Source organism: Lagenorhynchus albirostris, chromosome 2 (assembly GCF_949774975.1).
Source record: "Lagenorhynchus albirostris chromosome 2, mLagAlb1.1, whole genome shotgun sequence".
Lineage (NCBI taxonomy): Eukaryota > Metazoa > Chordata > Mammalia > Artiodactyla > Delphinidae > Lagenorhynchus > Lagenorhynchus albirostris.
The window spans coordinates 147,643,179-147,659,136 of NC_083096.1; the positions used below are offsets into that span (position 1 = coordinate 147,643,179).

The 15,958-nt window shown below is 50.8% G+C and overlaps 1 pseudogene; it reads right to left on the bottom strand.

Moving 5' to 3' along the window:
• Positions 1–1,967: 1,967 nt before the first annotated feature.
• LOC132516213 (taurochenodeoxycholic 6 alpha-hydroxylase-like) lies at positions 1,968–13,118 on the bottom strand (annotated as a pseudogene).
• Positions 13,119–15,958: the final 2,840 nt, after the last annotated feature.

Genomic DNA, 15,958 nt, shown 5'->3' on the forward strand with positions numbered 1-15,958 from the left:
TCACAAAGCACCGAGCTGATCTCCCTGTGCTATGCGGCTGCTTCCCACTAGCCATCTATTTTACATTTGGTAGTGCATATATGTCCACCTGGCCCTTTCTTGGAGCTGAGTGAACTAGCCCTGTGACCTAGGAATGGGGAGGGGACTGGACAGAAGGTTCCAGCTACAGGCAGCGGCTGGGGGGAGACGTCCCCTTCAGGAGGCACATGGCGGCATCACAGCACAGCACAGGGCTGCAGCGGGGTCTCCTCTGGCATCCGGGGCCCTGGGTTAGGAAGGGCAGGGGTGGGACGGGAGGAGGACCTGTGTGCAGAAGCAGCAAGAGAGCAGGGCTGGTGCAGAGAGGCTGGTGGAGGAGTGCGAGGGGCCTGGCGCTGGTCAGGGTCAGGAGGACCAGTCCCCCCGAGGTCTCCAGGAGTGCCAGGGTTGAAGAAGCCTGTCCTTGCTCAGGGGCTGGGCAGACATGCCGGGGACTGCAAGGGGCTGTCCTGTGGGGGAGGTACACCGGCTGGTCCTCTGCTTCGGGTCTGACATCCTCTCCCAGCAGCCAAGCCTCGTGCCCAGCTGGTCCTCCCAGAGCCTCCTGCACAGCCGCCCGCTCGGGCCTCTGAGGAGCCTGCAGGCCCTGCGTGTGAGGAAGGGTTGCCGGGGGCTGGTGACATGGCCAGGCTGAACTCTTCTCAAATCTCATTTGGGGTGAAGGATTGGCTTCCTGAGGCGCTCGCGCTGAGCCAAGTCTGTAAGGCTTCTTTGCTCAGGGCAGGATGGGCTCTGGCTGGGCCCCTCTAAGGATGTAGCGAGGAAGCTACCACACAACAGCAGGGAGGCTCCTTCCCTGACAGGTGCCCAGGGTGAGCTTCTTCCCTCCGAGCCTTTGGAGACGAGCCCTTTCTCCTGACTCAGCTGCCGTGGGAGCCTCAGGTGACAGGCGGGTTGTGGGGTGTGAGGGACCGCAGAGTGTGAGGCTGCAGGGGCGCTGGGACACGCTTGTTCTGCTGGGGTTCTGGGCCCACAGACCAGGGGTCATGTCCCCTCCTCGTCTCCTCTGCCTTCCCTCCCCTTCTCTCTCTCTTCCATTCCATCCAGCTCCCTGCAAGGGAAGACACACACGCTCCATGTGACATTGCGAATTTATCCAGGGAGTGGGAAAGAGGGGAAGCCAGGTGAGTGACAAATGGGCAGACCCGTAACACACGGGGGTGATCGGGGGCCCAAGGCGATGGTAGTCACGCAGGACTTAGCAGCTACAGTAACAGCTGCCCAGGGTGTCCGTGTCCTAATACCCAGAGCCAGAGAACAAGCCTGTTTTATCTGAGTGGGCCTGTGTAATCACAGAGGGCCTTATGAAAGAGAAGGCGATGTGAAGACTGAAGCAGGGGGACATTTGAAGAAGCTGATGGATTTGAATATGGAGGAGGGCCCAGGAGCCAAGGAATGCAAGGATTGCACCTCTAGATGTGGGAAAAGGCAAAGAGAGGGATGCTCTCCTACATCCCTGCACCGGGGGCCCTGCCAACACCTTGGCTGTGTCCAGGGAAACCCACTTCCGGCTTCTGACTCCACAGCTGTCAGAGAATACCTCTGTGTTGTTCGAAGTCCCTAAGGCTGTGGTCAATTGTTTTAGCAGCAAAAGGAAGTGAATTCAGGGACAGACAGGCAGGCAGAAGGGGAGAAAGAGAAGGAGAGAGTTGACAGACTGGAGGAGGGCAGGCGATCAGGGTTTAGGTGGACAGTCAGAGACACAGGTGGGTCAGAGACAGATGGAGAGATAAGCAGATAGGGAGCCTGGAGAAAGGTGAGATGAGGAGGGCAGAACGTCTGACGGGCAGAAGGCAGGAGATGAGGTAGGCCGCCAGGTGGGCAGATAGAAGGAGGAAGTGGGCACAGAGGCAAGGACGGGAGAGAGTGACAGCGAGACAGGCTGGCAGGCAGGGGCCCTCAGAGCTCGTCCTTGTCTCCAACAAGCATTACAGGAGCTTCCTGAGCTGCAAGTGGATCCCACTCTTGGGCTTCAGCACAACTCTTGGAATGGGAACAGGGACCCTGGAGGGATCGGGTGCCTGCTCAAAGCGAAGCAAGGTCAGGGCCACGGCCACCTTCATCTCATTCATGGCAAACTGCTTCCCGATGCAGTTCCTGGGTCAGGGAGGGAAAAGGAAGTGAGCAGAGGCTTCTAACCCCTGCCGGGCACAGGGCATTCAGGGCTCTCCTCCACCTGGCCCAGCCCCGATCCCTTCCTTACGGGTCACACTGAACGTGCCGCCCAAGCCTCGGTCCACCCTCTCCCCCTGACCTTTGCAAAGGCCACCTCTCTCCAGGACTAGCTCCTAACTCCTACTTCTGCTCTCAGCAGTAGCAAGTCCTGTTGGGGAGCGTCGGCGCTCTAAGCCACAGGGTCAAGTCACGTGAATCAGTAAATGTGAATTAGTACTTTGTTCACTCGTCCGCAGGCCGTTTCTGGTTTCCGTCCAGGCCAGGGCACTGTAGGGGGGTGTGGGCAACTCTCAGGCCCTCACCACCCATGGCAGACAAGCAGGGGCCCCAGTCCCCAGACAGGACAGGACAGAGTTGTGTAAGGAAGTCAGGATGGCAACCAGGAGGCTTCTTGGAGGGGCCACGGGTTAGCGCCCCTCGACCTGCTGGACCACTTGCCTCCCAGTTAATGCTCCGGCCTCCTGTCTCCCCGCAGCCCCTCAGTTAACCCGCCCCTGGAGCCTTCCCATTCTACTCCAGCAAGGCCCCTCCTCCCATCCCGGGGGCTCCTCACTGGCCTTTCCAGTCTCCTTGCCTCCCCTCCCTCTACGGCAGCCACGGCGGCTCGGGGCCTGCTGCGCCCTCCATCACAGGGAGGACACGTCGCGGGGCCTCAGCTGGCGTCACAGCGCTCTCTGGGCTGCTCCTCACTCACCTCGCACCTGTCCAGCCCCGCTTCCTCGCTCCGCTCCTGTTGAGGTCCCGTCCCCCCGCCTCTGCCGGCCACATGCTCAAGACTCAGTCTAGTGACCGCCTGGCCCCGCCTCTGCCGCCTGCGCCTCTTTCTCCCACATCCCCAAGCAGCTTTAGTGTTAACTCAAGGACACATCACCGTCCCGTGACCAGACAGTGCCAGAAACATGGAACATTCCACAATCTGCTCAGTGAATGAATGAACGAGTGAAAGAGTGGATGAATGCATGATGTCTGTCTTGTAAGGCCAACGTACTGACCACTACACTATGGAAACGTCGCACGTCTGTCTTGAATAGCGGTAGTGGTTTCTTGACTGTGAACTCTTGGAAGCAGGGAAAGTGCCTTACGTTTCTGGGTTCCCATCTCCTAATACATGACTTGGCACACAGAGGCAGGTTAATAAATAGCTTTCTATTTGAACAAAGTTAATTGAATTGAAAAAAAAATTGGAATAAAATTAAATGTTTATTCTGACCTAGGAATTGAGTTGCCAGGTACCTGCTGTCCTCTGGTGGCAGCGACATGATGTGCAGCCTGTCTACAGCGGAGAAGGACCCTGGCAGAAACCAAACCCAGAGCCAATTCTGGAAGCATGTTTGCTTCAAGCCTGTTCTGTGAAGGTTGATTCACCAACTGAAAATTTCACAGAATTTTAGATTCAGAAAAACTTGTTTTACTAAGTCGTTACTAAGTAATGGAAGTTACTATTTCAGCAGGGGACCTATACTGTTGAAGATTTTCACAGGAGTCATTTTGGAGTGACTCATCCAGCTTAACAGCTATTTCAAGTGTCCTTTATATTTTACATGCCACAAACTTCTCAAATGCAGGTGTCAATTACAAAATAGTGAGTTTTCTTTCAAAAGCACTGATTGCCTTTAATTTTATGCCTTTTTGCCAATGTTAGACTCTGTAGATTCTTGGACTATGGTGTATAATTCCCGCTACATATAAAGAATTACGGCAACTAGAAAAGGTGTCTTGTTTATATTAATAAGCAGTCATGACTTTGTTGGCTTCAACTGCAGAGATAGAGACTACACACTGCTGTGTAACTTTCTTCAAACAACAGAAACTGTAGGTGATCACATACATGGATTGAAACCTCAGGACAAGGAAGGCAGCTGGAAATCCAAACCCATGCAAACACGACGGCTGATACAGTGAGAGGTGGATTGGTGAATTAAGTAAAAAATGCAGTGAGCTGGACTAGAAATGTGCCAAGAGAGAAAACCACCTTCTAAGATGACTGATAATTGGGAAAAGCAAACATCTGAAGTTTAAGTTTCATGGAAAATTCTAAAGCTGAAAAGTCATACTCCTAAAATGAGGAAAACCCTGGAATACTTTGGAGTGGCCACGGCCATGGCAATGTGGCTGGTCGTTGTGGAAGTCAGGAGGTCAAGGTCTCCGTGGCCTGTCCTGAAGGCCTTCTTGTACGTGGGGACACACGCTGCCTTCTCAACACACCAACATACAGGGGCATAACTGCATATACCACATATGAATGTACACAGTTACACACATCAGGTAGCACCCAGTGACACCTGGCTGCCCCAGGTACAGAAGGCCTCACCTGGATCCTCCTGAGAAGGGCAGGAAAGCCCTGTGTCAAACAGAACCCGGTGCAAACCGGGATGGGTCAAACACCTGAAGAGAGAGCACCAGGGCCAGGACAGGTGGGGTCAAGCTCCTTGCACCAATCCACCAGGGGACAAGAATCCCCGAGGGGAGCAGGGGTGGTGCTGGTCTGGAGGGAGCATCCCATCCGCTCCTCCCATGGCCATCATACCTCTGGGTTCGGCCACACCTTCGGGTTGTGGTGAAGCCCATAAAAGGAGAGGGAGAGTGCGATACCTGTGGGGCAGGGAGGAGAGAGAGAAGACCGATGGTACCCATGGCAACAGGGGCAATGTGCACAAAAGGCCCAGGAGCCACCATGAGAGCCACCCTCCACCCCTCTGAATGAAGTGGTGCTCTTGCAAGACAGGTGGGCTGGAGGTGACAAAGCACATGAGCACAGATTAGGAGCAGGTAACCATGGCCAGGACTGAGAAGGAAAAGAATTGGAGGCTTAGTATCAGGATCGCCTCACATGAAAACTCACAGTTATCAGGTGTCATCATGAGCCCTCGGGGAAAGTGCATTAACTCATCTAATCCTCACAGCAGCCCTCAAGGAAGGCACTCCTATCCCCATGTGCAGATGAGGCACCTGAGCCTTCAAGAGGTTAAGGGATGTGTCTGTGACCCCACAGAGAGGAGGTGGCTGGGCTGGGATTCAGACCCACTGGGAGGTGAGCCAATGGGTGGCCTCCAACCATGGCAGGGCTCTCAGACCTGATCATCAGCTGCTCTCGGCCATCCACCTGAGGGCTCCTCAGAGACTGGACCATCTGACCCATGACAGTGCATTCCCTGAGCTCCCTTGTTTACATAGACCCCACATGGAAAGAACCACATGTCCACCTGTTTCTGTCTGCTTCTCTCTTAAGCCTTCACGTCTCAAGGAATTAGACTTTTAGCCCTCCGTTATAACCACATTCAGGAACTGACATTTGCTTATTGAGCTTTTGTTGGTTCAATTTCTGTGTCAAGCATTTTTCAAAAGTCGTCCAAACTGCAGAGTAAATATTAATTATCTTGAGGCGGAGATAATAGTCATGTCATCCTGGAACTTGGCAAGCCCATGTGGATTTCTGATCTTCTGTGTGGTTTTGCAGAGTGTTTAGTTTAGTGAGTGTGGTGAAGTTCATACCTGCAGGTAAGGAGCGTCCATCAGGGAAGGTGATGGGCTTGCTCAGATATCTGCCAATGAATGGCACTGGTGGATAGAGTCGCAGTGCCTCCTTGATGCACATGGTGGTGTAGGGCATCTTGTCCAGGTGGTCCCTGAAAGGTAGCCCATTTGAGAGCGGCAGAGCCAGACAACCAGGGGTCCTCCACTCGCGGAGGGGCGAGGTCCTCCCACCTGCTGGGCGCTCACCAGGTGATGGATGCGCCATCCCCCAGGAGGCTCTGGATCTCTTCCCGGCACCTCTGCTGATGCTCAGGGTGGCAGGCCAGAGCATAGAGGGTCCAGGAGATGCCACTGGCTGTGGTGTCGTGACCCTCAAACATGAACGTGTCCACTTCGGCACGGAGCTCCCTGTCAGACAAGCTGCTCCCATTCTCCATCTGCGGAGGCAGGGCGAGTGCAGGGTCTGCCCTTCCTCTGTGCTTCTGGGCAAAGCCTCAGGCCTCTCCTGCCCACACTCACTCTGGCGAAGAGGAGGATGTCCAGGAAATCCAGGTGCCTCTTGCTCCTCACCTTCTCCAGCTCTCCCTCCTTCTGCAGGTGAGCCTTCCTCATCTTGATCACTCCATCTGTCCCAGAACAGTGGTTGCCAGGCAGAGCTGAGGGCTCTGGGGAACCAGAGGCAGCACCCACCGTAGCCCTATCTGCCCCCAGGCCCAATCTGGGTACCAGGTGGATGAGGACGAGGGTGGGAATGGGCGCACATGTCAGGGCAGAGAGCTCCAGCATCGTCTGATCCAGGTCGGGAATCCCCTCAATAGCACAGCCCACGGAGGCTCTGCCTGGATGATGCTGGGAGGGGGTCTCATTCCACCGTCAGCAGCGTGGTGACACATGTGTCTCCCTGCACCTCACCTGACACCCTGACGTCTCGGGTCCCAACCCCTGCACCAGGAAGTACCCGGTGTGGGTGTGTGCCAGCCCCTGAGGAGGAAGCAGGAGTCTGGGCCCTGCCTGCGGGGTCAAGGCCGGGCCCTTTTACATGTGCATGATGGGGGTGGGTGGGCGGGAGCCGCCCAGGAGGAGCAGAACCTGTGTGCCGATGGGCGAGCTGGCAGGCGCGGTGGCTCCAGCGGCCTTCAGGGCTCAGCCTGTAGATGATGTCGCTCTGGTGGGAAGCATTTCTTAATCGGGAAAAAGTCAGATTGCCGAGGTCCTTGATGGCCTGGATGTAGGACTGGATGTTCCTGAAGGGAGAGGATGCAGAGGAGACTGGAGTGGAGGGAGCCTCTGACCTGGAGACGGAGTGGGGCTCCCGGTGGGGATTCCTCAGTCAGCGGGGACAGGCAGCACTGAGGCTTTGTCATTTCTGCCTCACAGCCCAGGAGACCCTCAGTCCTTTACAAGTGGCCTGAGCGGCCAGGCTTCTCCCTGGGCAGGAATCAGGGACCTGTGACTGAGTCAAGGTTGGTCTGGGTGCAATTTGACTGTGGTCCATGGCTCTGTGCAGAATGTTGCTTTCTGTGCTGATAAGCGTCCACGCTGCCCTAACTGCCTCTCAGGTAAGTCCTCCCCAGCTGGTGAGAACAAGGACCCTGCCGTTGAAAGGTTGTCACTGACCTGTCTGTCTGGATGCTGCCCTGGTGGCTGAAGGCGCACTTCATGATGGTGTCCAGGGTCATCAAGGAGACGTGTCCGAGGACCTCCAGATGTGAGTCCAGGCTGACGAGCTCCTCCCACTTGTCCTGTGGTGGGAGGGGGACATTGACCCTGCTCTGCTCCCCCAGAAGGCCTGTGCTGACAAGGCCGGGCTCTCTCTCTGTCTCTCTAAATCTTCTGATGAGTTTTTCTCACTGTCAAAGCAGATGTGTTTTAGCAGTTTGAAGCTGTAACACATGTGTGTAATGTGATGTCTATTTTCTCGGGATCATTTATTATGTAATTAATTATACTCTCTCATAATATTCTGAATCAATTCTGAATTCTAGGAACAATTTATGATGATAATCACCCTGTGGCAGACCAGAAAACATTGTTTCTCAAGGGACAAACGGGTAATCTTTTGTGTCCTGAGATCGGAACTGGACAGGAGATGGCCAACTCTTATAAGCAAATATTTCAAGGCAAGGAAAAGGTTAAGGGACTCTATTTGGGCTCCTATGAAGGGGCGATTCCTTTCATTTATCCATTGTTAACTGAGACCAGTAGGTGCTCAGTCTGGATCAGAGGTGATGTTTGTCAAGACCTGGCTCTGTGAGTGTAGACGTGGCCTCATTTCCTCCCATGAGTGGCTCAATTCCATGCAGAGGCCTTGGGCCCCAGGCCAGAGACTAGTTGAGTGACATCCTGGGATGTCCACTCTGCCACTGAAGCTGCCATTGTCCAGGGCATCCGGGGGCGGCTTGCACCGCTATCCAGGGAATGACCCTTGCTCTAATCCTCTGTGTTGAAGATGTGGAGATGAGAGGAGAGTGGACCCTGAATACACTATGTCCCTGCTTTCCCTTGCCTCAGAGCAAATTGTGGATACAAGCTGCTGCCTGGGCACCCCTTTGTCCCATCCAGTTTTGGTGAGCTCTGTCTCACAGTACGTTCTGATTGCATCATTCTGGGGGCTGGGTCTGATGGACACCTGAGGGACACAAGGGTCTGAGAGTGGACTTTGTCAGCAGTGCTGGATGTGAGTGGGTCCAGGTGACGAGGGATAGACTCACCAGCATCACTCGGACAGAGTCGGCCATGAGACCCACGTAGGGCTTCAGGATGTCGTAGTGGAAGGCTGGGGTCAGCATCCGCCGGTGCTGGAACCACGTCTGCCCCTCCAACACGAGCAAACCTTTCCCTGGGCCACAGATGGGTGTGTGTGTGGGTCGGGGAGCCTGGATCAGAGGGACGACTAGGGACAACTTGGGAGGAACCAAGGGTGTCAGGAAAAGACACATCATAGGCAAAGGTAGGAAAGGCTAGTACAGTTCAGGAATGTGAATTTCCAAAATGACTGGTCCATAGGATGTGATTATGACAGCTGTGAGACAGAGGTTGAAAAAAAGTAGGGGGGCAGGTGATAGAAGGAATTAATAGTCAGGCTGAGAATATCGCAGAGGACTGAGAAGTGATGAAGAAGAGGCTGAGCTTCAGGAGGGCTCTCAGCACCATTACAAAGGGTGAGAGTTTCACTGGAAGGAGAGAAATGAGGCTTGACTGAGAGATGAGGTGGTGACAGGGTGCCTGGTACCCGTTGTTCTCCATTAACCAAAGAGGCAGCACTTGGTAAACCTAACTGGTGGGTGGACTGCAGTTGTATTTAAAAGTACTTACCAATCCAGGGGATCAGCATTCTGTAGGCATCGTGAGACTTTGGGTCTGAAAGGGAAGGAAGGGAAGTGGAGGGCACCGAACAAGGCAGGCAGCCCCCAGAGCAGCTGTGGCACCTTCCATTCCTCATGCTGGTCAGCTGGCAGTCTGTCTCTAGCCACCTCCCTCTTGCCTCCCATCCCTGACTCTCTCTGTCCTAATGGTCACTGTGGGCCCAGGAAGGCAGACTCAGTGTCCCAGCAGCAGAACACCCACAGGACTAAGACGGTGAATCGGCAAGAAAGATAGGCTCTGCTCAGCACCACAGAGTAAGAAAGGAGCCTGTGGTTTTCCTCCAGTTTGTGGTGGTTTGGCCATTTCATGACCCAGGACAGGCAACAGTGAGAGGTGCCAAACCTACATCAGTGTGGACAGGGAATTGTCTTCCAGACCTGGGATCATCTCAGTTGGGTTAAAACAAGAAAGAAAGTAAGACAGGAAAGAGAAGCCAGCCCCACCCGGGTGTTGAAGCACTCACTGTACGTGAGTAATGCTGGCCTTAGTCTGGCTTGTGGGCTGCAAGGACGGCTGGTAGGGAGCCAGGTACTGATGGCTGTAGTGCCAGTTTCTTCTGGAATTTCACAGATCCAGGGCCATGTACCCGAGAGGGAAGATTTTCTCCTGCTGGGATGTGGGTTTCCCTCTCACCTGATCTCCCCAGGACCACCTTCATGTAGTCAGGGTCATAGATCAACACCAGGGCTTTCGTCCCCCACAGCCAGCGAGCACAGGCACTTGGGTATTTCTCTACCCTCTTCAGTAGGGGTCGCAGCTCGGTCTCGTCTTGGAACTGTCCCCAAGGGAAAGATAAATCAATAAAACCCTTCTCTGAGTTCCAGTGCTGCAGTGGGGGTGAAGGGCAGGATGTGTACAGGGAGATCGTTCTGGATCGATCAGCAGAACTAGGAGTTTGGAACTATTTCTTCTGACCTGGGCTCTGCCCCAGACCTGCTGGCTGTCCACCTTTGTCCTAAGACCACATTCTGTTCCCTTGTCGGGTAGAGCCCTGGGCCACCAGTACGAACTGCCTACAGAAACTTACATCAGGGAATCACTCCCTGGTGTAGAAAACTTTGGGAGGTGATTCGTACAACATTTGCATGAGCAATTTATGATAATTCGTATCACTTAATAAGCAGTTTTGTCATAGAATTTTAGTTAGAGAATAAAATAGATTATATTAAAAAAATAAATTTATATATTAATTTCCTTTTGCTTACTGATTGCTATATATCATCAATATTTTCCCAGCATACATGTAAATGTTTGCTAATATGAAAGTGTCGGATGTATATGGCTAAGTGAAAAAAACTAAGTACTAAATTGTATGTGTATATATTATTATTTTTTTATTATTTTTGTGGTACGCGGGCCTCTCACTGTTGTGGCCTCTCCCGTTGCGGAGCACAGGCTCCGGACGCTCAGGCTCAGTGGCCCTGGCTCACGGGCCCAGCCGCTCCGCGGCATGTGGGATCTTCCCGGACTGGGGCACGAACCCGTGTCCCCTGCATCGGCAGGCGGACTCTCAACCACTGTGCCACCAGGGAAGCCCGTGTATATATTGTTTTACATATTGAGCGTATACACAGTGATAGGATAGATTCTGGATGTATACATGAAAATGGTATTGAACTAAGGTTCTTATATGTGTATTTTAAATCTTATTTTCACTTACCAATAACCAGAAACTTTTATGCACTTCCCACCGCCCAGAGGAATCTCTTGAAACTCCTCATGTTGGACCACAAAGACCCTTGCTTTCTGGCTTTACCCTCTCTATTCTTGCCTCCGGCCGGGCTGGTGAGTCCACAGGACCCATTGCTCTGCCCGCAAAGATGCTGCTGCCTGTGCGCCTTGCACTGGCCCCACCTGCTCACACTTCTAGGCCTCTGCCCAGGTTCTTTCCTCTACCTGGTGTGCCCCTCCTCTTAGCCACAGAGCAACTGCCTCTCCTTAACCTTGCAGATTCAGCTTCATTGTATCACCTCTGGATTTCTCATCAACATTTGGTCCTAGGCATGTTCCATGCAGTCACCTCGTCTTTAATTCAATGGCTTCTGTGTAACTCAAAGCATCCCCCTGCCACTTTGGTATCTAATCTCTGCCTGCATCCTTCTACCATCAGGACTCACCAGCTCTGAGGCAACTTGCCTACTGTGGGATGGGTTCCTTCACTGAGCACGTATTTACTGAGCATCTACTATGTGCCAGGCACTGGTTTAAGGCACTGAATGAGGATGCGGCTGTAGATGCTTGTCTGTTTGGAGCCTCCAGGAGGAGACAGCGAGATTGAGGACATGACAACCGTAGGGGCTCATGAATGTGTGATGGAGGGAAGACCAGGCCTCTGGGGAAGCTTTGTGGAAGGGGCCCTAACTCAGATCTGGACATTAGAAAGCTCTTCGTCATGCTCTTGCTCATTCGTCGAGTCATCATTTACCAAGATGCTCTCGGGTTACAAAGAAGAACCAGAGGCAGGCTCTCCCAGAAGGAGCTCACAGCTATGACACTGCAGACAAAACTAGCTGAATCCGGTTAGCACTGCCTTATGAGAAGGACAGCCAAGGGAAGAAGGATTGTCCATCCGCTCCTGGGAGACCCGGAAAGACATCTTGGAGGAGGTGGCTTGGAGTTGGGCCTTTGTAGACAGACATATGAGGGACAAGATCATTCCAGGTAGAGGGCACATGGGAGCAGAGTCCCAGAGGCCAGAATGCCCAGGCAGGCGGGGAGGACGCTGAGTAACCTGGGGTGCAGGAGATTAGGAAGGAGAGGGGAGAGAGGTACTGGGCCAGCCCACATGGGGCTCGGGCTGTTTCCGGTTCCCGTCTTTGGCTCCACTCTACTCTAATCACGCTGCAGAGAAAGGGAGGCCTCAGCTTTCTGCAACCCCTGATTTTCTCCCAGCATTTGTTCAGTCCACAAACCCTTGATGAGCCCCTCTCCAGGTGACCCCTGGCTTGGCTCTGAGCCCCCCGCCGACCAGGCTAGTGCTGCAAGTGCTGGGTGGGTAGGCGCTGCCCCTGCCCAGCCTGCAAGCCGCTCCTTCCCTCCTTCCTGTCCCTCCACACACTGGATGGGCAGCCCTCTGCACAGGCTCCGTGCAGGGTGCTGGGGGTGAGGGGGATTTCACGCTCGGTTCCGAGAGCACATAGTCCACTGAGGGAGGACACCAGGCGGGTGACCTCACCCTGTGGATGCTGCAACTCAAATGTCAGTTCTCCTTACCTGGCATCATCCTGGGAACCTCGCTCCTGTGTGCCAGCAACTTGTCAGGGTTTAAGCACCGAAATCAGGAGACTGGAAAATTCCTCAGTCTTAAACCGAGCCAGTTTGTCCCTACAGCTGACGTAACCCCCCACCCAGCAGGTGGGCCTCTTTTCCTGTGACCTGACACCTTCCTAGATTCCTGTCTGTCATCTCCACGGACAGTGAGCCCACGGGGCAGCGTCCATCAGACTGATGTCTGTGCTCCCAGGCAAGCTCAGGGCCAGGCAGAGAGGATGCGATTGAGGGATGGGGCAGGGAAGCATCTAGAAGCCTGTTCTATGAGAACAGCTGAAGCTGCTCAGCCTGGAGACAGGGGAGACTCAGGAAGGAAGAGCCACTGTCCTCAAAGTGCAGGGCTGCCAGGACAGCCTGCAGATCTCCCTAAGGAAGGAGTGTCTGACAGACCCAAGGACACCAGCACGGGGTCCTGGGAGGGAGGGAGCTCCCCGGACTGGGATGAGGAGCCAAGACCTGAGAGGTATGCTGGGTCCTTTTGTGAGGCCACGTGCTCGCCCCACAACAAGGCTTCGTCCCATGGGCTTGCTCACCAGGACCATGGTCTGAGAGCCCCGGCCCTCCCTGCCCTCCCACTTCCCCGTCCCACTCCATCCTACCTCCTGCATGTGCCCATAGAGCCAGTGGGAAGGAGGAGACGGGAACTGCTGGAGGGCTTTGAGCAGCCACTGTCTGTGCAGGTAGAGCTGTGCTGCCTTGAGCAGAAGCAGAACCAGGCCGAGCAGGGAGGCCACCTGCAGGAGCCCAGAGACACCGCCCAGGGCTCTGGGGGTGCTCAGTGTAGAGACACTCATGGTGCAGCGGCTTCTGGATTGCTGACTGTCCCTGAAGGTGGCTGACCTCCCCTGAGCACCCAGCCTGGTCAGGGAGGCTTGCCCCGCCCACCTAGGGGAGGGTGAAGGTGAGGGCAGAGCTCAGACCTGGGCCTCCAGGGTTGGGTTTTTATGTTTTGTTTTGTTTTTAAAATTTAAACCAATCTCTTTTTTGTTACAAAATGTAAGTAATATAAAAAGAAGATAATATTTATAAATAGAAGTGGGAGTTTGTGTTGTACCAGGATCCTGCAAACTATCACATACTTACATTTTTAAACACTTTAACCAAATTGAAATAAAACAGGGAAATAAATGTTTTTTCAAACTTCCTTGAATAATGTATCTCTGTGATATCTTGTTTATCACTGTGATATTGTACAGACCAGAATTTAAGTCTGTCGTATCATCTAGCCGTGGACTACCGTGCATGACCACACGAATCATTTTCATTTGTCCAATGCAACTGAAAACTCCATCCCACCCTTTTTTTCAACTAACCAGCAGGTTAATGCACACAGAGTGTATGGATGCTTAAATATTTTCTTAAGTTTGCAGTGATATGTCTGTGTGAATACCCCTGTCTTCCTTCTTAAGAAATGAGAGAATACAAATTTGAAATGTAGTGAAAGATGGCTACTACTGAAATATGATATTTTTTGAAAAAGATTTGGGATAATGTACTTAATATTTAAAGAAATCTTTATTCAGATGTCTTGCTTTAGTCACCTTTTGAGGCTGATAGACACTTAAAGCAAGATTCCTTTCAGAGTCATTGTTTTCACTCTACTGTTTATTAGTCACTGAATTAATTTGTATTTTTCTGTTGGATTAGATAAAATAGGTAGCTGAGAATCTTGTAATCTTTATATTGTTAGCTATATTATAGGTGCAGCTTCTTTTGCTGTATATGAAGTCTTTCCTGAATACAGTGTTTTTTCAGAAATTAAAAAAATGCTGAAGAAAAGAGGACAAATTAAATTTTCATGAAGGCAATCTTAATCAGCAGTGACAGTGTAAGAGAAACATGATTGCCACTTGGTCATCATGGAGAGGCACTTAGATTTGGTGTCAGTGCGTCTGTTAACAATGACTAAAGTCTTTCTTGGAGCAAGTGCATACTCCAACATAACTGTACCTGCCTAGAAAGAGAGGGCTCAGCAGTAGGCACCACTCAGCGAAAACAAAAAACAAACCCAAAACAATTAAGAAAATGGTAATAGTAACATACATATCGATAATTACCTTAAATGTGAATGGATTAAATCCTCCAACCAAAAGATATAGGCTCATTGAATGGATACGAAAACAAGACCCACATATATGCTTTCTACTGGAGACCCACTTCAGACCTAGGGTAACATACAGACTAAAATTGCAGGTAAGGAAAAAGATATTCCATGAAAATGGAAATTAAAAGAAAGCTGGAGTAGCAATCCTCATATCAGATAAAGTAGATTTTAAAATAAGGAAATAAGGAATGTTACAAGAAACAAGGAAGGACACTACATAATGATCAAGGGATCAATCCAAGAAGAAGATATAACAATTGTAAATATATATGCACCCAACATAGGAGCACCTCAATACATAAGGCAACTGCTAACAGCTATAAAAGAGGAAATTGACAGTTACACAATAAAAGTGGGGGACTTTAACACCTCACTTACACCAATGGACAGATTACCCAAACAGAAAATTAATAAGGAAACACAAGCTTTAAATAACACAATATACTAGATAGATTTAATTGATATTTATAGGACATTCCATCCATAAACAGCGGATTACACTTTCATCTCAAGTGCACACAGAACATTCTCCAGGATACATCACACCTTGGGTCACAAATCAAGCTGCAGTAAATTTAAGAAAAATGAAATCATATCAAGCATCTTTTCTGACCACAATGCTATGAGACTAGAAATCAATTACAGGGAAAAAACGTAAAAAATACAAACACATGGAGGCTAAACAATACGTTACTAAATAACCAAGAGATCACTGAAGAAATCAAAGAGGAAATCAGAAAATACCTAGAGACAAGTGACAATGAAAACACGACAATCCAAAACCTATGGTAGCAGCAAAAGCAGTTCTAAGAGGGAAGTTTATAGCTATACAAGCTTACCTCAAGAAACAAGAGAAATCTCAAATAAACAATCTAACCTTACACCTAAATCAACTAGAGAAAGAAGAACAAAAAAGCCCAAAGTTAGTAGAAGGAAAGAAATCATAAAGATCAGAGCATAAATAAATGAAATAGGAATGAAGAAGACAATAGCAAAGATCAATAAAACTAAAATTTGGTTGTTTTGAGAAGATAAACAAAATTGATAAACCTTTAGCCAGATTCATCAAGAAAAAAGGGAGAGGATTCAAATCAATAAAGTTAGAAATGAAAAAGGAGAAATTACAACTGACACTGCAGAAACACAAAGAATCATAAGAGACTACTACAAGCAACTATCTGCCAATAAAATGGACAACTTGGAAGAAATGGACAAATTCTTAGAAAGGTACAACCTTCCAAAACTGAACAAGGAAGAAATAGAAAATTCTTAGAAAGGTACAACCTTCCAAAACTGAACAAGGAAGAAATAGAAAATATAAACAGACCAATCACGAGTAATGAAATTGAAACTATAATTAAAATCTTCCAACAAACAAAAGCCCAGGACCAGATGGCTTCACAGGCCAATTCTGTCAAACAGCTAGAACAGAGCTAACACACCTATCCTTCTCAAACTCTTCCAAGAAATTGCAGAGGGAGGAACACTCTCAAACTCATTCTATGAGGCCACCGTTACCCTGATACCAAA